General features: G+C 40.0%; 1 long non-coding RNA gene across 1 annotated transcript; it reads right to left on the bottom strand.

Annotated features, from left to right (window-relative positions):
* Positions 1–5,880: 5,880 nt before the first annotated feature.
* On the bottom strand, positions 5,881–12,997 carry LOC135318931 (uncharacterized). The gene is made up of 3 exons (XR_010377396.1): positions 12,579–12,997; positions 11,060–11,230; positions 5,881–6,083 (listed from the first exon to the last, which is right to left on the bottom strand). It is a non-coding gene; the product is annotated as an uncharacterized LOC135318931 (long non-coding RNA).
* Between the last annotated feature and the right edge of the window lie 9,790 nt (positions 12,998–22,787).

The raw sequence follows: 22,787 nt of genomic DNA, 5'->3' as shown, positions 1-22,787 counted from the left end.
ACAACAAAAAAGAAGAATGTGGAACAGAGGCTGTTGAGACTACCAAACTATTTACTATCTGACCTTTTACAGAAAAAAAATTTGCTGGCCCTGGACTAGAGTGATGATGGGGGATGGGAAATGTACTTGGATCAAAGAAAGATTTTGAAGGTAAAATCAACCAAATTTTTGATCTATTGGATTTAAGAGATGAGAAGGAAAAAGTCACCAAACATGTGTGCTACATTTTCAACTTGGGCAGTTGTATGGATGGAGGTACTATTTACTGACAGAGAATGTGTGATGAGACTCCAGGGTGAGAGAGCCTGCAAAATATTGACATTGCACCAGAATTTATCGTTGCTCATTTTAACTAAATTCAATTCAGCAGTTTTAAAGTGCAGACTATACAGAGGAGAAAATTGCAATCTGTCCTTGAAGGCATTTTACAGTCTTATCACAGGAAGAAGTTAAAAATAATGTTAAACATAACATAATGCAAAATAGTGTCAGATGAGTGTCACAAGAGAGGTGCAGAATGCCAAGGGGGCTCAAAGGAGGAAGAGAGAGAAAGACTGAGATCATATCAATTTAGCAAAAACAGGAAAGATTTCATTGACGATGTGTCATTTGAAGGAAGCCTTGAGGCATAGCTAGGATTTTAAGAAATACAGCATGACTTGAATTAATCCCAGGGTTCCTCTTGATGCTGCAATCACAAATCCACAGAAAATCAAGCAAAACTTATTGAAAATTAATTCCAATCTTAAATATTACCGATTCAGAATGAACAGCTGCACTAATTAGATTTCTCTTTCCCCCTCTATTCTATTGTCTGACATCTGCAGCAGACTTAACCTCCTCCTCCTCTACTGAGCTTCGCCCTCACCCAGCAGCTCAGCTGCTTCACCTACCTTAGCAGTTGGAGCACTCAGCACCTGGCTTTGCCTCACCGAAGCCTAAGAACGGTGGTGGCCAGGACAGAGCTCTTTTCAAAGGGTTGAATTTCGGGAAGGGAAAGATGGCCTGTCTTATCCATTAAAAAGTATCATCCTCGTCGCAAGAAGATAGAGCGGACAGCATGAGGGCCTGTGTTTTAGGAAAATGAGTTGGAAGCTGAGCGGGTACAGGGACGAACAGAGACAGACTGACAGTAAGTCCCGGGCTATGCTGTGTAGACTTGCCCCTCAGGGTTCTCGGTAGGTACTACAGTGTGAGGGGTAGGGACCGCCTTAATCAAGTGCAAGAGGAATGACTGTATTGATCAAACTGGAAGAGGGAAGAAGGCCGGTAAGATGTAGATTTGCTGAACTCCACACAACCTAATTTTAAGTGGTACTGTTGAAACTGTATTCAGCTTTTAGGAGGAAATGTCAAGGTATAGGGGGACATATGTGCCTTAGAAATCTATTGTTAAAAGCTCCCAGAGTAGGCTCTAAAATCAGCACGCTTTGGCCCAAGCTCTTTCTCTGGGTTCCTTCCCTCCCTGCTGAGGATCCTATTCCGCTGACAAATGAGAATTAACGGTCATGCTCATGTTTCTACAAGTCACTGAGTCATCAGAAATTCAATTATGCTCTTCACATGTTCTCCCTTAAGGCTGAAAATGGATGATGAGTGAACTTTAGAAAGATTTCTAGTGATAAGTCTTGAAGCTGAGATGTTTCTCATCTTAAATTTCAGATAATTGGAAAATGAGGCCATGATTATTATTAACTGCACTTAGGGGCTAATTCCAAATGAATACTGCTAAAAGTATCATGGCTGATGTGAGGACAAAGAAGATAGGACTTCTAGTCTCAAAAATAGACACGAACAAATGATGAGACAGGAGGGAAGGCAAAGGAAGAAGTATTCAGAGTGTGAGCTCTGATCACCTCAATGTCTCATTTCAAACACTGGTGCTGTCATGTGTTTCCATTTTAAATTCTGTCATGATTTCAGCAATAAATTAGTATCCTATCTCAAACTAGAGGTGGACGTCATTAGCTCCAGTTTTATTTTTATCATTTTTTCTCCTCCCCTTCCTGGCTTGTCATCCTGAGCAAAAAGTAGGACAGAAGGAAAAAGTGTTGACATAGTAGAATATTTCCCCTGCCCTCTCTTTTTCACAGATTCTACTTTTACTCAGTTACCCCATGACTCTCATCTGATCTTGACATCTGTCTCACTACCTCTGCCCCCAGTTACCACTTTCCATCCACAGAATGGGCATTTATTGAGCACCTGCTGTATTCTAGCCCCCTCAGACCACGAAGACACAAACTACTTGTGTCAAGAGGGCAGGAGCTATAGTCTCTTACGTATTCACAATCAGCGTCTAAGATGATTTCACATTTTGATCAAGGAAATGTATCTTTTTTTTTTTCCTCCTCCCTGGAGGAAATGGGGATGAGTTCACTGTTGGAAATCTTTGAAAAGAAAGTTCATTACTATTTCATTATTCATCCAAGAAAGCAACCTGGAGATTCTTCTCAATCTATATCAAGTTTTACTCTCTAGATCAGAATTCTCTCTGCTTAATAATCAGAAAAGGAATGAATGGCTTATACAAAAGTTTACAACTGACACAGTGCGAAAGAGCTTTATATAACCCCTCCAAGAAATCAGGAAACACACAAAGGCCATGTCTTAGAGCTTCAGAAAACTGGCTCACATCCCAGAAAATCCACCTCCTCTCTCCTGACCCAGCACAACACCCATGTGCTTCCACATACACATTCTTGTGCGGCCCTTATAGTAAGGTGCAGGCTGGGGGTGAGATAAGGGAAGGGAAACAATTTTTAAGCCTGTTTTTTTCAGATAAGGAAAATACACTTCAGAGAGATTAAGTTAGGAAATTACTGAGGATAATAATTAGGAAGTAATAACTAAGACTGGAGTACAAATCTTCTGATTTCAGTTTCAGTGGTCCTCCTGATAATTCAGATCTGCTCTCTGAAATGTGTTCTCTTTGAAGCCTGGTTAGAAACATGTAGAAATGGCAGGGGCTTTTTGACAATCGCCATCCAGTTTCTACTCTTACTTTGTAGAAAGCAAGTGGGAAAATGCACTAGGATGTTAAAAATTATGTCACTAGAGCACTGTTGGGGGATTGTGGGTGATTTAATCCACTTGGAGATACTAAACAACATCCAACAGCAGGTTGCTATGGCAACACTACTCTTATCTTCCTGGCTTTAAACAAAAATATCTCAAGGGCAGAGTAATTAGGTAAGTAGAGCAGTGAGTCTGCCCTGCTTCACGCAGTCATTTTCCAGTGATTACCATTTTATGGCTGTGACTTGTGTTTACAGGTTTTGCCTAATATAGCAATTCTCCCTTGGGGGAAATTGTGTGTGACTCTGTGTGTGTGTGTGTGTGTGGTGTGGGTGTGATGGGGGCAGTATCTTTGATTAACACCTGTCCCCAAAACTCCTTTAGCAAATGGCACCATATGGCAGGCTCCCACTCAAGAGCAAATGTGGCAAAGGACGAATAGGTGGGACTGCGAGATACACGCGCAAACGAGGCTCGTCAGAGAGCTGAGTGCATGTTATGAGAGCCATGTTCGCTTGTGCCTTGTTTTTCCCTTTTAAATTAAATTTGAATGCATGTTGATGTTGCTTGTTCTAATTCCCTCTGGCTCAGACTGTCATTTCCCAAGGCTCTGGAATGGTCTTCCGCTTCTATTTCTCAGGCTTGGCATCCCTACCCACCCAGTAAGGCACTACCACTACCCTCCCTCTTCTCTACCCTCTCTTCACCCAGGAAATACAGAACTCTCTTCCCGAGTTGCTTACTCATCCCAGGAGAATGTTGCCAGAAAGCCTATCCAATTCCCTGGGCTTCCTGTTGCATCCACTCCCAACACAACAGAAGGGAAGAAGGAATTCATTTTTGTTGAGCACTCACTATGTGCCAGGCCTTTAGTCAGTCTTTGGATGCTGTAGGTCCATCTTCTCAGTAACTCAGATAAGAAACAGAAACGCACAGAGGTTAAGAACAAATCCCAGACATACACAGCTATTAGGTAGCAGAGCCAGGATACAACGCAGGGCTGAATGAGTTTAAAGGCTACATTCCTTCCCTTATACCATGCTGCCTTTCTTGAGGAGGGTTTATATATTTAAGATTTGGGAGGGTCAGCAGCTCATTGTCCTGCTCTGCTTTGATCTATTGTCTGCCTTTTTATACATTGTCTTTATCCATGTGGACCAGCGACTCTCAAACAGGGTGATTTTGCTACCCAGGGGACATCTGGCAATGTCTACCTAGAATATGGTACTTAGCAGCACTTGAGTTATCTTTCATAATTGTCTTAACCATACTCCCATCTCATTTATTCCATATAATTACCTATGAATTCTTCCTTAAATCACCTATTCGCTTTCTGAAGGGGAAGTTGACATCTCACTTCACAAAACCAGTCTGGGATCAGGCTTATTTCTCCATACATCTCAGCGTATCCTCATCGACCCTTTCAAGGTTTTCCTTATGCCACAAAAGCTGACCTCTGTCCATTTAAGAATGCCTCACTGTCAAGTCTTCTCTAAGCAAGGTAATCGATGCTTTAGAAGAAAAGTAATATCAAATGTTTACCTTATTTAAACGATTGACATGTCCCACAAGGCTAAAGGCCGTGTTCCTTATAATCTACATGCCTCTGGGCTACACAGTGGAAACTCTATTGAACTGCACGGAAGGAAAGGTGCAAACATAAGGAAATTTGGCAAGATTAAGAAGTCGTTCAAGTTTGTGTTTAATTTTCTCCTCCACGCCCTTTGGATATTCTGACTTCTCTGAAGCCTGTAGTTCCATGAACATCAGGGAAGTGTTTGACACTACTTATTTATTTAAAAAACAATTTGCTGTGTACTTACTGTATGCAAGTGCTGGGATTACAAAGACCAAATATCTCATGCAAATCAAGGCGACCACCATCTAGTTAGGACAAAGACAGAGTGGTATCCACCCCACTCCATTCCTCATAGACTATAAGCTTCCACGGCAAAGGGAGTTTTATCTGTTTTGTAGATTTACGCATCCCTAGCACCGAGAATAACGTTTGCCTTACGAGTGTGCATTAAATATTTATTGAATTTATGACAAAAATATTTCATAGGGGAGGAGAGGAAGCAAACAGGAAACTTCACAGAAATGGAGACATTTGGACTGATAGTTGAACGATGAGTTCGGGATCTAGATAAGGGTGGGGAGGAAGCATTTACATAAAGATAAGGAATAGGAAATGGCGTGACTGACAGGGTACTGTGAGTAGTTTGGCACGACTGGATTAGAGTATGGAGCGGCAGGAACTGAAGTGAGAGAGAGAGATGAGGGACAGATGGTGAAAGGCCTCATACGTGATGGACAGGAACACCATCATTGTGACAACGGGGTATTGGCGGTGGACTGTAATCACGGGAGTGACATGATATGATGTTTGCGTGTCACAAGGTATAGCCTGCATTTTTTCAAAACATAGTTTTCTAAAATATTCTGTAAATGAAGGAATAATACCACAGCTTAGGAATAAAGGAAGCGACACGCATTTTAGCACTCACAATGAGAATGAGGACAGTGACAGCGGAAGTCAGGAGAGAAGGATGGATTTGATTGCCCCTGAGAAGAAAGAACTTTCATGAAGTTGGGACGAATCAGCAGGGAGATTCTGTAAAGAGTGTTGGAAAAAGAGAAGCCAAAGCTAGTGCCGAGAGGTTAGGCTTGATAACCTGATGGACAGAGAGGAGGAGGGAGAGGGTCAGAGTTAGACATAATGAGTTCCGCTTGAGGCACATAAAGTTGAAAGTTCTTGGGGTGTATCCAGAAGAATATCGGGTAGGATCAGAAGAGGTGAGTACGGTTTTCTGATGAATCAGGAAGGACTAAGACCCTCTACAAGTTATGCAGCTCCGTTAATTCACCTTCCGCGGAAGTGGGAGTTGCCTGACTAGCCATTTTGGAAGACTTTCAGTTTGACTGTATCTAGACAATTTACATTAGACTCACCTGTGGTGCTTGTAAATCATTTAGACTCAGTAGGCCCTGGTTTGAATTGGCGCTTTCAACAGGCACTCGGTGATCCTGGTACTGACCGTCCGCGGAGCATTCTTGAGGAAACGCTAATTTAGACAAGATGGAAATCGCTAACCATGGCTTAAGTCGGACCAGTCGCAGGGCAGCCTGTGACTCCTCCACCTCAGTCTGTATCCTGTTTATCAAATCTTTCCACCCTACCCCTAATACTATCATCCATTGAGCATACTTTGCAGTAATTATCACATTTAAGTCTCACAGCCATGAGAGGTAGACATTATCTGTCACATTTTGAAGATAAAGGAAATGAGCTCAGAGACGTTCAATTTTAGCCTGAGATCCTTGAACTAATTGGTAATAATAGAGACTCATATTTTCATCATCTGATTCCAGGGTTTGTACCCTTTCTGCTGCAGCACAACACCTCCTCCACAAAAGCTTTTTAAAAAAAAATTTTTTTTAAATTTTTGTGGAGAGGTCTGCAGGTCTATTTATTTATCTATTAGTAGTTTTTGTGTATTTTTTAAATGGAGGTACTGGGGATTGAACCCAGGACTTTGTGCATGCTAAACATGTGCTCTACCATTATGAGCTATACCCTACCCCCTCCATAAAGCTTTTACTGGTAAATCGCTTCCCTTTTTAAAAACTTTAAGTACCACGACATTCAGCACTATTATTTAACATGTGGTGCCCTGGTGCATTATTAGCCAGATGATTTCCACATATTGGAATTTTATCCTTAACTCTACAGTCTGCAGCCACAGATTTTCTTTTAGTTTTCAGTTCACCCCAGAGAGCCTGGCACTCCTAAGGGTATTTATTACAAGTTCAACAAAGGCTGTGCTCAATTCCCCTGAGGTTCCGGCTCCTCCGACGAATGGCAGATACGGACTTCCTGTGTGCTCTTGGGTGACTCACTGTCTTAAAATCCTCCTCTTCAACACAAGGAAACTCATATATTTTTTGCACTTGAGTTGCAGGAATTTTGGGAGGAGTAATATTATGCTGTGATCAATATACAGTGAATCAAGGTAAGAATATTAGTTTGCAAGGAGAGTATTAAGCAAGGAGGGAGAATGTTTTTTTTCTAAAACAACAACAACAACAACCCCCCCCCCCAGGTTTCTTAAGTGCCTTCGCCAGAAAATTAATAGGTACTTCTTGTCCCCCAGAAAATACATTTATTTCCACCAGAACCAGAATGGGTATAGTGTGCTGACGTCTTTTCATAAGCAGAACAAGGTCTGGTACAGAGACAAAGGGCCAAGCTGCAGGGTGGTCAGAGAGAATGACTGCTGGGACCCTCCCTGAAGGTCCAGAGGCTGGGGTCTCTCTCCCTGTCACTTCGCCCAGGGCAGTGGTACCAAGAAAAAATAGGATCAGTATCACTACCGACACAACCATGACCTGCTGTGAAGCTCACCAGGGGCTTTCTCCTGAGAAGGTCACAAGAATAAGGACCAAATTATTACTGAATCAGGACCAAAGGGAATGGTTGGATGATCTCATTAAAAATTGAGGGACCTTAAAGCAAGATCAAGAGATCAGAGACCTACAATATTGCTTCACATATAAGGAAGCAAGACCTAAGGAAGCCTTTCTACCTCCAGTCAGTCTGGAAATCATCCCTCGTAAATCAGAAGAAATTTTTTTAAAAAGACAGCTAGGCAAAATTTAGAGATAGCAGCCCTGTTATACTCAGACAAAAATAGCAAGTTTTAGGTTACGAGAAGCCATCTAAGAGAGTAATTAATTCATGGCACTAACCCCATCAAGAGGGCACCACCCTCATGACATCATTTTAACTTAATGACCTCCAAAAGGCCCCACCTCCTAATAGCATCACACTGGGGATTAAGGCTTCAATGTGTAAATGGAGAGATAGTGGGTCCAAATATTCAGCCCATAACAAAAACTGAGTTGACAGGGACCATTTTATTCAAAATTGGAAAGTCAGCTAAATTTGGGATGCAGAAAGAAATAGTTATCTTCAATGGAGCATATATAGATTTATTGACACAAACAGCCACTCCAGGAACTGCAAGCAGTGGAAAATAATGCTATAGGAAATTCCATACACCAGGGACATGGCAAAGCAGAGACATTTCCCTTATCCTCAGCTGGGCTGCATTGCAAAGCAGAACCCCGTTGTATATTATTATAGGTGTTTGATATGTGTGTACTTCCCTCAAATGTGTTTGTTGTCATTCCACTGTGTGGGTTGGTCCTTCTCCATCATTTCACCTTGTTTTCATTACCATTGCAAAATCGCAAGTCTACAAGCATTCCACACATTTTCGTTATTGCCTACTGGAACAAATTGGGCCGTACCTGAAAATTTTAAGTGACATTCTGGTGTGTTGAATGGGCAAATGGGGTACACAATAACCCGCCAAAAGCCCATGTCTTTGGCCAAGCTTATTATGACCAGAACATCCAACATGCAACTCATCAAACTCACATGGAAGGTGAATCCTTTCAAGATGAACAAGATACTAATCCAAAGGAATTCAAGCTACTGTGAAGATTTAGGAATTCATAACGATGGGAACTACTAAAAGCAAAAAAAAGGGTCAAAATACCCAACATGCTGGCTTAAAACACAAACTTTAGAGAGAACAGATTTTTAGGTAGGAATACAAATAAAATGAAATTACAGAAAAGTGCATCCTCCACTGGAAGGCAGTCCAGGAGACTTGTCCTCCTCTGGCTCACTGCCTATAGTTTAAGAACAATTAATATGTTGTAAGTTTCAAGAATCACTGTGGGGATGTATGAGTGTGGGTCTGTGTGTGTGCTGTCTGTGCGTGTGTACCTGTATGTGCATGAATTCTCTTTTCAGTAAAGAAGGAAACACAACGAAGAGTGACCAGAAAGAAAAAAAATGAGGCAGAAAATTTTTAACATCTAACAAATCTTCAAACAGGCAAATGATTATAGTCATCACAGCTCCTCATTTTGCACATTTGATGACAAAATCAGTATTATTTGATCTTTAACAAGACATGATCACACGTTATCAGTCTGTCAGAGGAGACTATTAACATAGATTTGTAGCAGGGTGAAAAAAAAATTTCCATCCGGCACCAATGTGTTTCTTAGGAAGGCCACAGTCTTATTTTGAAAAATGCTCTGGTAAATATTTGGGGAAGGAAGCTGAAAATCTTGGAGCATGGCTTGCTGAAAGATAAAGGATCAAACTATATACTTACATTGCCTTTAAGAATAAATGAACAGGTTGTAGAGCACGAAGTTCAAGGATAAGAGAAATGGTGAAAAGTCTGCAATCATATTGGAAGAAAAGGCCAATAGGTTCTTTTGAAAAATAATTAATAAATTTTATTGTTTTAGTACATTTTTAGACTTAGACAATAACTGAGCAGCTAGTACACAGAGTTCCATATATTCAGCCCTTTCCACTGCACACACTTTCCCTTATTATTGATATCTCGCATCAGAATGATGCCTTGCGTTTGTAACATTCATCATTAATAAACAAATTTTGGCACATTATTAGTAACTATAGTCCATAGTTTGTATGAAGATTCACTTTTTGTGTTAAACATTTTTTGGACTTTGGAATCACTTGATACAGTTCCATATGGAAAACGTTTCACTGCCCCTCAAAGCCTCTGTGCGTCACATTTTCATCCCTTTCTCCTTACCCTCCCTCAACCCCTCCCAACTTTTTGCAAATGGATGTTGTGTCTTATTCATCTTGATACAGCTAGCATGCCTAGCACTGTGCCTGATTTATAGTTGTCACTTGTATGTCTTTAATACGAATCAAACTCAATTAAACAAATGCAGGCTTAAGACAGGTCTTGAACAGTGACAGTAGATAAGATAAGAGGGAATTTGGACACCAAAGTGATCAGAGATTGCTCCAGATCAGGAAAGCAGATGCCAAAACAAAGTAAAAGTGCAATAGATGTATTGGAGAGGCCGGGATTATCTATGAAAGATAGGAGAGAAGGAGCAGAAGTAGGCAGGGAAGACTTTAGATCATTATGCAGGCTTAATACCTGTGCAAACAGAGACAGTAGGAAAGAAGACTAGACAGGAACAGTCCCAGACTGAAGTGCAGCTCTGAGATCTCAGCCAGCTCAATGTGGAGCTGCAGAGCAAGTCACTCATCAGAGGATCTCCACACTGCAGAGAGATGACCAAGCCCTGTTTCCATCACCACACTTAGGCATAGGCTAGTGCTGCGTAGAGAGAACATGTCTTTGGCTTCAATGCTGTAATGGAACCTGAAGATAATGCAGCAAGAGGCTGTCAAATGATTGCCCTCAATTCGGCAGATTCTCTTTTGAAATGAGGTCTGAGAAGCACCTCACCGTAACTGCCACAGACCCTTAGGACAAAAGAGAAGAGCTGGGCAGCTTCCTCTTTATTCAAAGGCAATTCTTCATGTTGTAGTTTCACAATGCTGTTGGAAATATTCTGGATTTCAAAAATCTCAGGATAATACATTTTGCATATAATATGCGAATTATTGCATAATACAAATTGCATATAAATATGCTCCTTACTTAAATATAAATGTATCTATTGTTTTGAATTATGACTTCCAACCTCTTTTAAATAGAACATTAAGAGCTAGTTGCCTACCACTCAATTGCCAGGCAAAGTTTCCCCACCCACACTGCACTGAAATCCACCCATTTATCTATTCCTTCTTTGACTTTTATGCGTGGGAACTTCTCTCGGGTATTCATTTCCTAAAAATGGAGATGCATAAATTTACTTGAAGGTTTTCAAAGTTGAATATTTATGAAAATATTCATAATGTAAACCTATCCCTCATATTTATGTGCAAGACATGTCTTATTAGTAGGATTTAAACAAGAAAGAATGATTCCACTTCTATTGAACTGATAACGTCTCTTAAAGTTCCTAAATGAAGAGAAAAGAAATCATGTCGCTTTTCCAAGGAAAGCACGTGGATAGTGCATGCAGTCAGGGAAACTATATTCCTTCTCTTTTAGCGCTTCTTACATTTCTATTTTTCTACCAGTCTTTTTAATAATAGATGTGCTCTATGACACATACCTACCTTAAAGTATTTTCTTGCAAATGTTTCAATGGCTGTCACGGAAACAGATGAGAACAATTCATTGTAAAGTTCTGGCATTAACGATCATGTTGAGGTCCACTGCCCTGGAACTTCACGAAGGCATCTTCCAGTTGTGCTGCCATCTTTTATAAACATCCTTTGCAGAGGATCCTTTGTTTGAAACAGTTAATATGACACAAAACTCCAGCTCATTATACAAACTCAACAAATTATTAAATTAGTCTAAGCTCATTTATATTAACGTATCTCAAAATACACATTAAAAAGTAATTTTCTAGTATGAGTTTCATGAAGTAGTGAGAAAAATAAGCTTAAACTTTTATTCAAGCTGGTAGTATGCTAGCATCCCCTGTTGTTTGTTCAATACTTATAAAATAAACGGCATCCTTGATTTAAATGAACCCTATCCCTTAAGGAATTCTTAGTAATTACATGAAAGGTATGTTTATAGATCTCTCCCAAAATTGATTCTCTTCTGATGTTTTCCTTCTCAGTAAATGACATCTCCATCCAGGAGTACCAAGTTCTATTTAATTTTATCTACAATATATATATTATATAAATATTCTTATTAATTAATTAATTTATTTATTATATAAATAAGAATATTTATTTATAATATTTATATAATAAATAAGAATATTTATATAATAAATATAAATAAATATATTTATATTATAAATTTATATAATATTTATATAATAAATTATTGTATAAATAAGAATATTTATATAATAAATAAAGAATTAAATATATATATATAAATTCTTTACTTATTATATAAATATTCTTCTTTATTACAACCACTCAGTCTTAAAAAAAAAGTTATCTCTTGCCTGGACTATTACAATAGTTTCTTATTGCAACATAATCTTATGCTCTCCCGCTATATAATTTCCATATAACAGCTAGAGTGAAAAAAGATGTTAATGCAAGTTTATCATCTCACTATTGTGCTTAAAACATAGAACATGTCCGTGGCTTCTTTTACAGTTAGAATAAAGTCTGAAATCTTACTCTGATGCCATGCACTGTGGCATCACCAGCATCCTTCCCCACTTCTCCTAGTAACCACTTGTCTCTTGACATGTACCCCTACTCTCTCTCCTCAAGCCTTTGCCCACCTTATGTTTGCTGCTTGAAATTTTCCTCTCCCTTTTCTTTCTGGAATGACTGCTACTCATTTTTTAGGTCTCAAATATAAGTATTGCTTCTGCAAAAAGAAATTCTTCCCTAGCACAGGAGATTGCATTATTGGCCTCAGTTATTCCTCCCTCCCTGCGTCCATGCCTTTGCTATATCCTCATTATGGGCAGACAGACAGCATTACCCTGCCTTCCTCTTTGTGCTTGACTATTTGACCATGTTTCAGTTCTGAGCCTTGGTCTTAAGAGGGCTCAGTGGGTATATCAGTCAGGATTCTCCAGGGAAACAGGACTATTAGGGGTGGCAGGGGACGGGGAAGAAACAGAAAGAGACATTTAAGAAATGGGCTTACATGATTGTGGGGTCTGTCAAGTCCAAAATCCGCAGGCTGGAAATTTAATTAAGAGTTGATGCTGCAGTCTGTCCAAAATCCGGCTCAGTAGGCTGGAAACTTCACGCAGGATTTCTACGCAATAGTCTTGAAGCAGAACTTCTTTAAGAAATCTCTATTTTTGCTCTTAAAGCCTTCAACTGATAGTAAAGTCTACTCACCTAGCATTATAAAGAATTTTTTTATTAGTAGACTTTGATTTTTAGAGTCTTTTTTAAAATTGACTTTAGTTTTTGAGCTATTTAGATTTATAAAAAAGTTGAGCTGTTAGTACAGAGCTCCTATGCACCCCAACCCCCCAGTTTTCCCTAATATTAACCTCGTTCATTAATGTATTTATTCCAGTTAACGAACCACTTGATCCATATATTAGCTTATACATGAGTTATAATGCCTCTGACTCTAATCTGTTACCTTATGAATGATTCTAGCCTCTTTCCTTTTTTTTTTTAATTGAAGTATAGTTGATTTACAATATTGTATCAGTTTCTGGTGTCCAACAAAGTATTAAGTTATAAATATATTTACATTTTTTTCATATTCTTTTCCATTATGGTTTATTATGGGATATTAAATGTAGTTCCCTGTGCTATACAGCAGGACCTTGCTGTTTATCTATTTTATATATAGTAGTTTGTATCTGCTAATCCCAAACTCCTAATTTATCCCTCCCCCATCCCCTTTCCTCTTTGGTAACCATATGACTGTTTTCTATCTTTGAGTCTGTTTCTGTTTTGTACGTAAGTTCATTTGTGTCGTATTTTAGACTCCATATATGTGATATATGGTATTTGTCTTTCTCTTTCTGACTTACTTCACTTAGTATGATAATCTCTACGTTCATCTATGTTGCTGCCAATCAGCTTCCTCCCTTTATTATAACCTCCAACTCCAACAGTGAGAAACCCACCTCCCTCCATCAACCATCTATAATCGGTCACTTCCAGTATACATGTATAGCACTCTCAGAAATGTTAACCTTTACCCCCATGGGAGACAACTTTATGAGCTGAAGTGCTTATATGCAGTTCCTTTTGCCTTTAGCCTTACAAACTCCATTTATTTCTAAAGTTACCTAAGTTAGTCCTTTACCCCCAACCCCACTGAGTTTGTATCGTGCATGTGTAATACACAGTTTGCATTCTTTACCGGAATCACCTAACGTCCTAAGTAAGTTTTTTAAATTTTGCACACATTAAAGTTCACTCTTTTTTGTGTGGTGCAGTTTTAAGAATTTTAACAAATGCATATCATATTCACAATTACAGTATCATACAGAATAGCTTCATCACCCTAAAATCCCCTGTAGTTCACCTATTCATTACCCTTCACCCCACCCCCTCTGAACTGATCTTTTTAGTATATCTATAGTTTATTTTTTCCATAATGTAATATAGTTGGGATCATACAGTATACATCTCTTTCAGACTAGCTTTTTTCACTCAGCAATATGCATTTAGGATTCCTCCATGTCTTCTTGTGGCTTGACAGCTCGTTCCTTTTTGTTGCTAAATAATATTCCATTGTATGAATGTACCAGAGTTTGTTTATCTGTCCATGTATTAAAGGACATACTGTGCTTCCAGTTTTTAGTGATTATGAATAAAGCTGCTATAAGCATGTGTGTTCAGGTTTTTGCATATAAGTTTTCAACTCAGTTGGTAAATATTTTGGAGCACAACTGCCCAGTTGTATAAGACTATGCTTAACTCTGTAAGAAACTGCCAAACTGTCTTCCAAAGGGGCTGAACCATGTTTCATTCCTATCAGTAATGAACGAGAGTTCCCATTGTTCTGCATCCTTGTCAGTATTTAGCATTGTCAGTTTTTTAGATTTTAGCCATTTGAATAGGTGTGTAATGGTACCCCACTGTTGTTTAATTTGCAATTCTCTAGTGAAAAATTATGTTGAGCATCTTTTCATATGATTACCTGTTATCTGTATATCTTCTTAGGTGAGGTATCTGTTCAGATCTTTTGCCAATTTTTAATAGGTGGTTTTTGTTTTTTTTTTTTTGAATTGCTGAGTTTTAAGAGTTATTTAAACCTTTTGGATACAAGTCCTTTATCAGATATCTGTTTTGCAAATGTTTTATCTCAATCTGTTGCTTATCGTTTTATTTTCTTAACAGTGTCTTTCACAAAGCAAAATATTTTAATTTTAATAAAGTCCAACTTAATTTTTTCTTTCTTGGATCATGCATTTGGTGTTGAATCTAAAATTTCGTAACTAAGCCCAAGGTAACTTTGATTTTCTTCTATGCTATCTTCTAAAAAAATTTATAGTTTACAATTTATTTTGGGTTAATTTTTGTGAATGGCATAAGGTTTGTGTCTAAACTTATTTATTTATTTTTTTTACGTGTAGATTGTCATTTGTTCCAGCACAGTTTGTTAAAAAGATTATCCTTTCGCTATTGAATTGCTTTTGCTCTCTTGTTGAAGATCAATCAACCATATTTATGTGGGTCTATATCTGGGCTTTCTATTCTGTTCTGTTGAGTTTTGTGTCTTTTCTACCATGCTATTTGGAATTATTTTTAACTTTTTATTCCAGTATACTATACCTTAAAAGTGAACAAATCATAAGTGCCCAGCTCAATGAATTTTCATAAAGTGACCACTCCTCTGTGATCAGCTTCCAAATCAAGAAACTGCATCACCAGCACCCCAGAAGCTCCTTGTGTCCCTCCTTCTGGCTATTATACCCTCCCAGGGTAACCATTCTGACTTCCAACAGCGTAGGTTAGTTATGCCTCCTTTAAATTTTATTTAAATAGAATCATGCAATATGTAGCTCTTTGTGTGTCTGGTGTCTTTTGCTTAGCATTGTGTTTGCAGGAGTCATCCATATCCAGGTATATCAATTTAGTTCTTTCTCACTGTTGTTTAATATTATAGCAATGGGTATTTGATTAGTTTTCAGTTTTGACTGATTACAATCATGTTACTGTTACATTTCATGTCTTTTGGTAAACACGTCATGCACTTCTACTGAATATTAGGAATGGAATTGTTGAACCGTAGAGGATACATGTGTATATCTTCAGTAGATACTTCCAGAAGTTTTTCAAAAGTGGCTGTATCAATTTACACCTGCCCCTTTAGTGTATAGATGGCAGTTGGGCATAGGGCTTCATGAAACCATCCCAGACATCTAATGTTCAGGCTAGTTTGAGAACCACTGTTTTAGAAGCTTTCCAGAAGCCTTAACTGATTGATTCAGATTCTTTACTGTATGTATTTCTCAAGAACTTCCTGAAATCCTTCACATCAGCAGTTGGCTTCTCCAAGCCTGGTCACCATATAGCCTTTCTTTGACACTTGTCTCACACACACACACACACACACACACACATCACCACCATCACCACCACCAAGTAATGATATATTTTTTTAAAGCAGGACAACATCATATGTTTCCTGATTTTAACTCCTCTAAAGGATTTCCATGTCCATTTATATTTGATTACATCCGCCCTGTTTCATGGGTTTCCCTTCAAATCTCTATAGACTTAGGTTCATGCACAGTGGAAGTCTTCTAGTAGGTTCGATCAACCCTCAGTCTGCCGTCTAAAGTTACTCTCAGCTGCCCTAAAGTTTGTCAGTCAGGACCAACTAGCCCTCATACAGAGCCTGGTAGACAAGGATTTGCTTTATTCTGTTTTAGAAGGGCACAGATACAAAACTGGATAAACAGTAATTGATCTTTTGAAAACTGCATTAAGCTGTGCTCTCCCCGTGGCTTAGCAACCAGACTATGCACACGTGCAAGGAGTATCACATGGAGACTGTGAATCCTGGAGCTTGGAATCTCAGCTCGCAGAAATGAGAAGGAAGGTCAGATGCTGCTCAAACTCCATATAATAAAATTTTGTTTTAATGGTTACATTTCTAGGAATCACGTTCTTGTTTTGCAACAGCTGGGGACCAGTCTGTTTCTCTGAAGCGAATTAGCAAGCAAAAAAGGAGGATTCTTCCTATAGCAAGTGGAAAATGAAAATGATAAACAGAAGTCCCCACTGCTAAGCTTCCCCCCCACCAAATTCTCTGAGGGGGAGAACAGATACCTTTTATTACAGAGATAAATGGAATGTTGGCTCTGGAAAGGGGTGCATGGACTCAATGAAATTTTCTAGAACCAAGAAGTATGTTCCAGATCCCAACCTATCAACTTCCGTGCAAAAAAAACAAAAACAAACAAAACAAAAACACCAAGATGTATTTATATTCTCATTCTCAAGATTATAAATGTTTAGTGCAAACTCCTACTTCCAGTTTAATGCGAACCCATAGCCTTCAAGATCTACCTGACTCTGAGCCCAACTGCCCTTCCGCACCTCATTTCCCTCTTTACCCTCCCAGCTGCTGTGTTATGCTGTCTTACTACTCACTTTCCCTAAAATGTTACAGGTTTCATGACTTTGTGATTTTTCATGTTATTTCCTTCAATTGCAATGCCTTCTTCCCTTTTGTCATACTCCATTTTTATTTCCCCAATCTCTACTTTTCAAAACCATCTCAAATGCCACCTCTTCCAGGAAGTCTTCCTTAATTTTTCCCAATATTATACAGCATTTTGCCCCAGTAGTATTGCTTTACACTTCTATTTAGTACCTATTACATTTGGCCTCAGTCTGTGGTTAGCATATTTATAAGCATCTTCAGGTACTACATGGTAATCTTCTTAGAGGCAAGGTCCTGTCTTATTTATTTAAACTTTATATTCCTCTTAGCACCTGGACAAATATCTTAGACATAGTAAATGCTATACTAGCCTGAATTAGATTTGTCCAAGAAAAAGAGAGAGATTTATGGATTTAATTATCTCAGAAAATGCTTTGCAAAAAACCAAAAGCAAAACAGGAGAGTCATCTATGGGAGTACAGGAATGGCTTCCTTTTATAGTCACTCTTATAGCCACCTCCTGTGACCATGGGATTTCACCTATGCAATATTTTTTCCTTCACCATTCTGTTTCAGATCTCATCAAGATCACCTAGTGACTGCATAGCAACTCCTGATTTTATGAGAAAAAAAAAAAAAAGCTTCTCCCATGGCTGAATATGAAGAGAGAAAAAGATCTGGCATGGCTCCAGGAAGGGGTGAAGAAGAGGGACTGAGATAATCCATCTTTTCCACGAGAGAACACAGGGGAGAATTGATCAAATGTGTTTTAATGGGATTTAGATTGTTTTTGTCTTGATTAAGCCTTGGAGGAAATAGGTTTCCATTTCTGTAAAGTAATGATTTTCTTTGCAGCAGCTGCTGCCAACCAGCCACCCACACGTGCGAGGACTCTCACATGGAGAATGGCCAGCGCCTCCCTCACCAACCCCGAGTCCAGGTGAAAGAACAGGCACCCAGAGATTCCATGGACCAAATCTGTGCTGTTTTATTCCAAAGAAGGATTAGGGCACTAGACAGAAATTTTCCACTGTATCTGGATAAGTATTAACAAGGGAGAATTGCAGATGTCTGAGTGCTCACTGGTTTATTTCTTGAAGACATGTTTTACTCTCTGCTCCTACTTGCACCTGGGAGAGAGTATTGCTCATGATAGAGGCTCCATAGAGTTTTGTTAAAAGTGTTGACTTATTTGTTTTTTGAACGTATCTATTTACCTATTGATCTGTGGATTTATCTATGAAATACTCCCCTTCTTTGTCTGTCTAACTTGCACTCATTATTCAAATTACTTTTTCCTCAAGAAAACCTCTTGCCTGCTTTTTAAATCACTTAAGGAAGAATTCTATAACTTAGTCCTTAACTGAGCAAATAGAGTGAGGTCTGTGTTCTATTTGACCTCTCCAGTTGCCTTGTTATCTGCCTGTCCCATCCAAACTTTAAGAGGAACTGTCTGATTTGGACCAGTGGTTCTCAAATTTGATCCCACATTGGAATCACCCGAGCAATGCCAATCCCAGCGTTTCTGATTCAGCAAGTCTGGTGTGGGGGATGAAAACTTGCCTTTCTAGAAAGTTCCCAGTGATGCTAATTCTGCTGGTCTAGGGACTATCCCTTGAAAACCTCTGATTCAGAGGAATCTTGTTACAGCACCAAAGTGTGTCAGCCCAATTCTTCTTTCTAAATCTCTCTCTCTGTCACTCTCTGTCTGTCTCTGTCTCTCTCTGTCTCACTCGCTCACTTAATCAGACCCACAAGACCCTGGATATCTTTAAATCTTCCCACCACAGAGTCACTTTCCTTCCCAGCCTGGTTACTGCTTACTTCTGCATTCCTGGGCAGATGGTCTCCTGCCTCCCTCTCCCATCCCACACCAAACCCTACCCTCTAGCTAGGCTGTGCTTTTTGTGGCTTCCTGAACATCTGCAGTGCTATTTCAACTTCTTTGCATATGCTGTTTCCTCTGGCTGAAATGTTCTTCCTGCCTGACAAGTTTTTTTTTCTTTTAAACCTTCAAAATTCAACTCTTACTCTGTCTTTACTGATGGTTTTCTCTAACCAGCATCCGCTCTCTGCCTCCCCCAGCTCTGTTACTTCTGACTCTCTCCACATTCACACACATGCCATTGACTGATCTGCTTCTCATTGCCCCATGATAGAGGAGCATCTACCCCATTTGCACTTACCACGTTACTTGGTCATTTTTTTTTTTTTTATGTCAGCCTTCTCCAGCTGCGTATGAGCTCTTTGACAGGCTAGAGCAATGCCTTATAAATGTGGGGGAGCCATGGCCAATAAGTATTAATATGAAAGAACATCTGAGGTTTGATATGTGTTTCCCTCTGCTCTCCTGGAATAAGATGGGGGTGAGGGTAAAGGAGTCATGATGATTAACAGGCAAGAACACTAGGAGGCATGATGGTGAGGATTAAGCAAAATGTCAAAAACTTCTTGAAAAAAATGCCAGTGCTCATGGCTGTGGAGTTTATGGCTATAAAGTGTGGGACTATGAGAACAGTTCAAAGAAGAGTATAAAGCTTGGGTGGAGGGGCACTGGAAAAAGCAAGGTACTCCTTGCTCTGTGGAGCTCTACATTAGCTCCATCGTGAACAAGAAGCCCTGTGAACTGTGTTCAGTTCTCTCCAGAAGCCACCTTTCTTGCTTCACTGACAACTTTGCCTTTGATGCAAACTGCTCTTGAAGGGAGACTTGGCAAGTACTTAAAAAATGTGCCTTCACCGTGACTCCAGAAAGCCCACTGAGAGATGACACACACAGAGAAAAAAGGTGGGCAGAGAGCACAACTTGCAAGACAGGAGGTAGAGCACGGGCAATCTGACTCTTCAGAGCCGTGAATTTCCAGGGTTCTTCAAACCCACATTTAACGATATTAAAAAGAGGAACACCTCCAGCCTTTGGAAAATGGAGAGCCTCTAAGTCAGCAATTTTCCTTTTGATGTAGAAGGTACCAAAGGAATAACGTTGACCAGAGATCAAAGACTGTCCTCTCAGCTTAAGAGAACTGGTCTAAAAGGCAACATAGTCTTTCTGACTTTTCAGTAGAATCCTTGGTGAAAAAACAGCCCCCACACTGGACTAATGATTTGACTACATGGCTCTTGGCAAGATTGGAATGGGAGGAATTTAGCTGGAATGGGGAGGATTTGGCTGGAATGAGGGAGATTTCTGTGGAGGTGCCCATGCCCAATGTGTGGGTCTACGCCTGCAATGAGCTTCCTAGGACTCAGACAAGGTTAAGTTGCAAAGCCCTCTGCAGGAGGTGAACTTTTGATGCACATTCTTTAGTCTGAAGGAAGATCTGTGCAGGGAAAAATGGAGAACAGATTTTTAGATGAAGCAGGGCAGAGAACAAATGCACGTAGGTTGGGGAGGAGGAAGCACCACCTAGGGGAAAAGCCCAACAAGAGATTGGGGTTCACAGAGGGAAATGTTGTAAGTGGTCCTAGTGGCACAAAGGATGACCTTCTAACATCCTCCAGCATTCTACCTGAACACTGGCAATGATGCCACTCATCCCCCTTTGCTTTTTTGATTTGGGTAATTTTTTTTATTTTTATGTTTTTTACACAGGGAATTATCTACTCCACTGTTGCTGCCATTTTTCTTCCTGGCATCCATTTTGACCATTAAGTTCTATAACAGGATTCTTTAAGAGAAAAAAAAAAAAAAAAAACAAAGAATGAAGAAATATTAAGCAATTTTACTTAATTGAATTTAGCGGTGGTGAGAAATTATAGGGGGTTGCAAGAGGTATATAGGATATTATAAGTGATAAGGTTTTTAGCTCTGTTCTAATCTTCCGCCTTTATGCTTTATAGATGGTTTCAGAAAATTATGTGATTCACTCAGGTTACTGAGTAAATGGTGGCTGCACTTAAAGTAGCCAGGAGACCTCTTGAACTCAGTATCCTGTAAGATTTGCATTAGAACACTAATTTATATTGTCTTAGAGCATTCCACAGCCAGATGGCTTTGAGGAATGGGGTGAAGGGGCCGGTTCTGTCCTATGTGGGTACTTGTTTCCAAAGCCAGAATTTGCATTCCCTTCATCACACCATGTCCCTCCACCCCAGGCTAAACTGCCCTGGTGATGCTCAAGAAAGATGTCATTAAAGTTCCCACTCACAGCGGGTGCTTTACTTTGGAAAAAGGCCCTCTTAAACCTTCTCAGGCACCTGTTGGTATTAGATCAGGAACACTGGCTGCCCCTAAATGTCTCCCATGAAAGTAGAGGAAGTAATCAATCTATCTCCTCTCCCACCCTTGCGGTGTTGGGTTGAGGCTGTTCCAAGCAGCTTAGAATTCCTGCTCATCTCTCTCTCCCTTCCACGCTTTAGATGAAATCAAAGGTATAGAGTGCTATTCCATTACGATGCATGTCTTCTCTACCTAATTCACCAAAGCCCAATGCCATGACTGTGTGATCTGCCGAGTCTGCTACTTTCTGCTCCTGCTTGCAAACAGCAACCTGGCTTTTCAGATAGCATAACTCAGAGTGCTCAGGGACGAACACACACATCCTACCACAAGGCATGACTCCCCCAACTTGCTTGACCTTCTTCTAGGGCCCCTTCAGGGATTTGGGAACAGTTGTCATTGTCTAGAACTAATTACAAAGATAGCTGTAACCGGGAGCTGTGGCTGGGGCCAGGGAATGTGTACTTTGGAGGATCTTGGCCTCTCTGCTCAGCAGCCAGTTACTGCTCTTTTATGCAGGAGTGGAAGGAGGAAGGTGATTAAGTCATTTCACCATCCCCTTCCTCCTTCACCTTTGTAAGTCACTTAACTTCTCCCACACAGGAAATTTTCTCAAACTAGGGCTCTAAAGTGGGCTGTGATATGTTCTTAAGATATATCAAAATCTCATGGGTGAGCAGTTGCTTCATTTGCATTATTGGGGGGTGCTCATTGTACTGGGGTGGTGCCGGGACCTGTGAGAGTTCCTGGGGGAGGGAGAAGCTGAAGAGGCCCTTCTCCACCCCACAGCTGTGGAAGAGGTCTCTTTTCAGACCACAAGCACTGGGATCACTCCCAAGGCTGCCAGCTTCTTTGCCTCTGACTCACAGGATGACTGTGATTTATTTCATTGTCTGTTCAGTTTCGAGATCTGGGGGTTTGGGGCTTCAAGGAGAGCACAAGCTTCAGCTCCCGTAAAGGGCTTTGACTAATGTGCGCTGGCACTGAATCACGGTAGACTTTCACACATTCATAACTACTCCTCTGAAGTAGCACATATTCACCATTATCTCTGGATTAGAGGAGCAGGGAGAACAACACTGTCATTTAACTCCTTTCTTCTAAGAGATGGAAGCAATTTGTGACCTAGTTTTTTGAGTACCCTGAACTTCCTTGAGGCTGAAGAAAAGCACAGTCTTGAAAGTCTGCCGTGAGGATCTAACGAGGAAAGGAACTGTGTCTGCCCAGCCCCTCAGCCCCTCCCTGATACCTGTAAGCAGAAATGCAGGTGAGGACCAGAGGTTGATTCACTGTGCTAGACCTAGGAGTATACATACAAACACAGTGAACTACGCATATAGAAGATTTTACTGAATCCTGTTACTATATTGTCTTACTTTGTTATGAAACAGGTCATTTTGGTTTTCAGTCTGCCCTGAGTTACTTGTTATTGAAATAGCGCACAACTCCGCAGGGCCTTTCAGGGTCCAGACCCCACTGTGTCCCCCAGCTCTTGTTTGTAGAAAAGTTTTAGCCTCCTAGGCTTTCCCTCAGTTCCAAAAAGCA

The sequence above is a fragment of the Camelus dromedarius genome, chromosome 23, assembly GCF_036321535.1.
Source record: "Camelus dromedarius isolate mCamDro1 chromosome 23, mCamDro1.pat, whole genome shotgun sequence".
NCBI classification, from domain to species: domain Eukaryota; kingdom Metazoa; phylum Chordata; class Mammalia; order Artiodactyla; family Camelidae; genus Camelus; species Camelus dromedarius.
The sequence above is the reverse complement of the archived record's forward strand: the minus strand, read 5'-3'. Positions and strand labels throughout refer to the sequence as shown.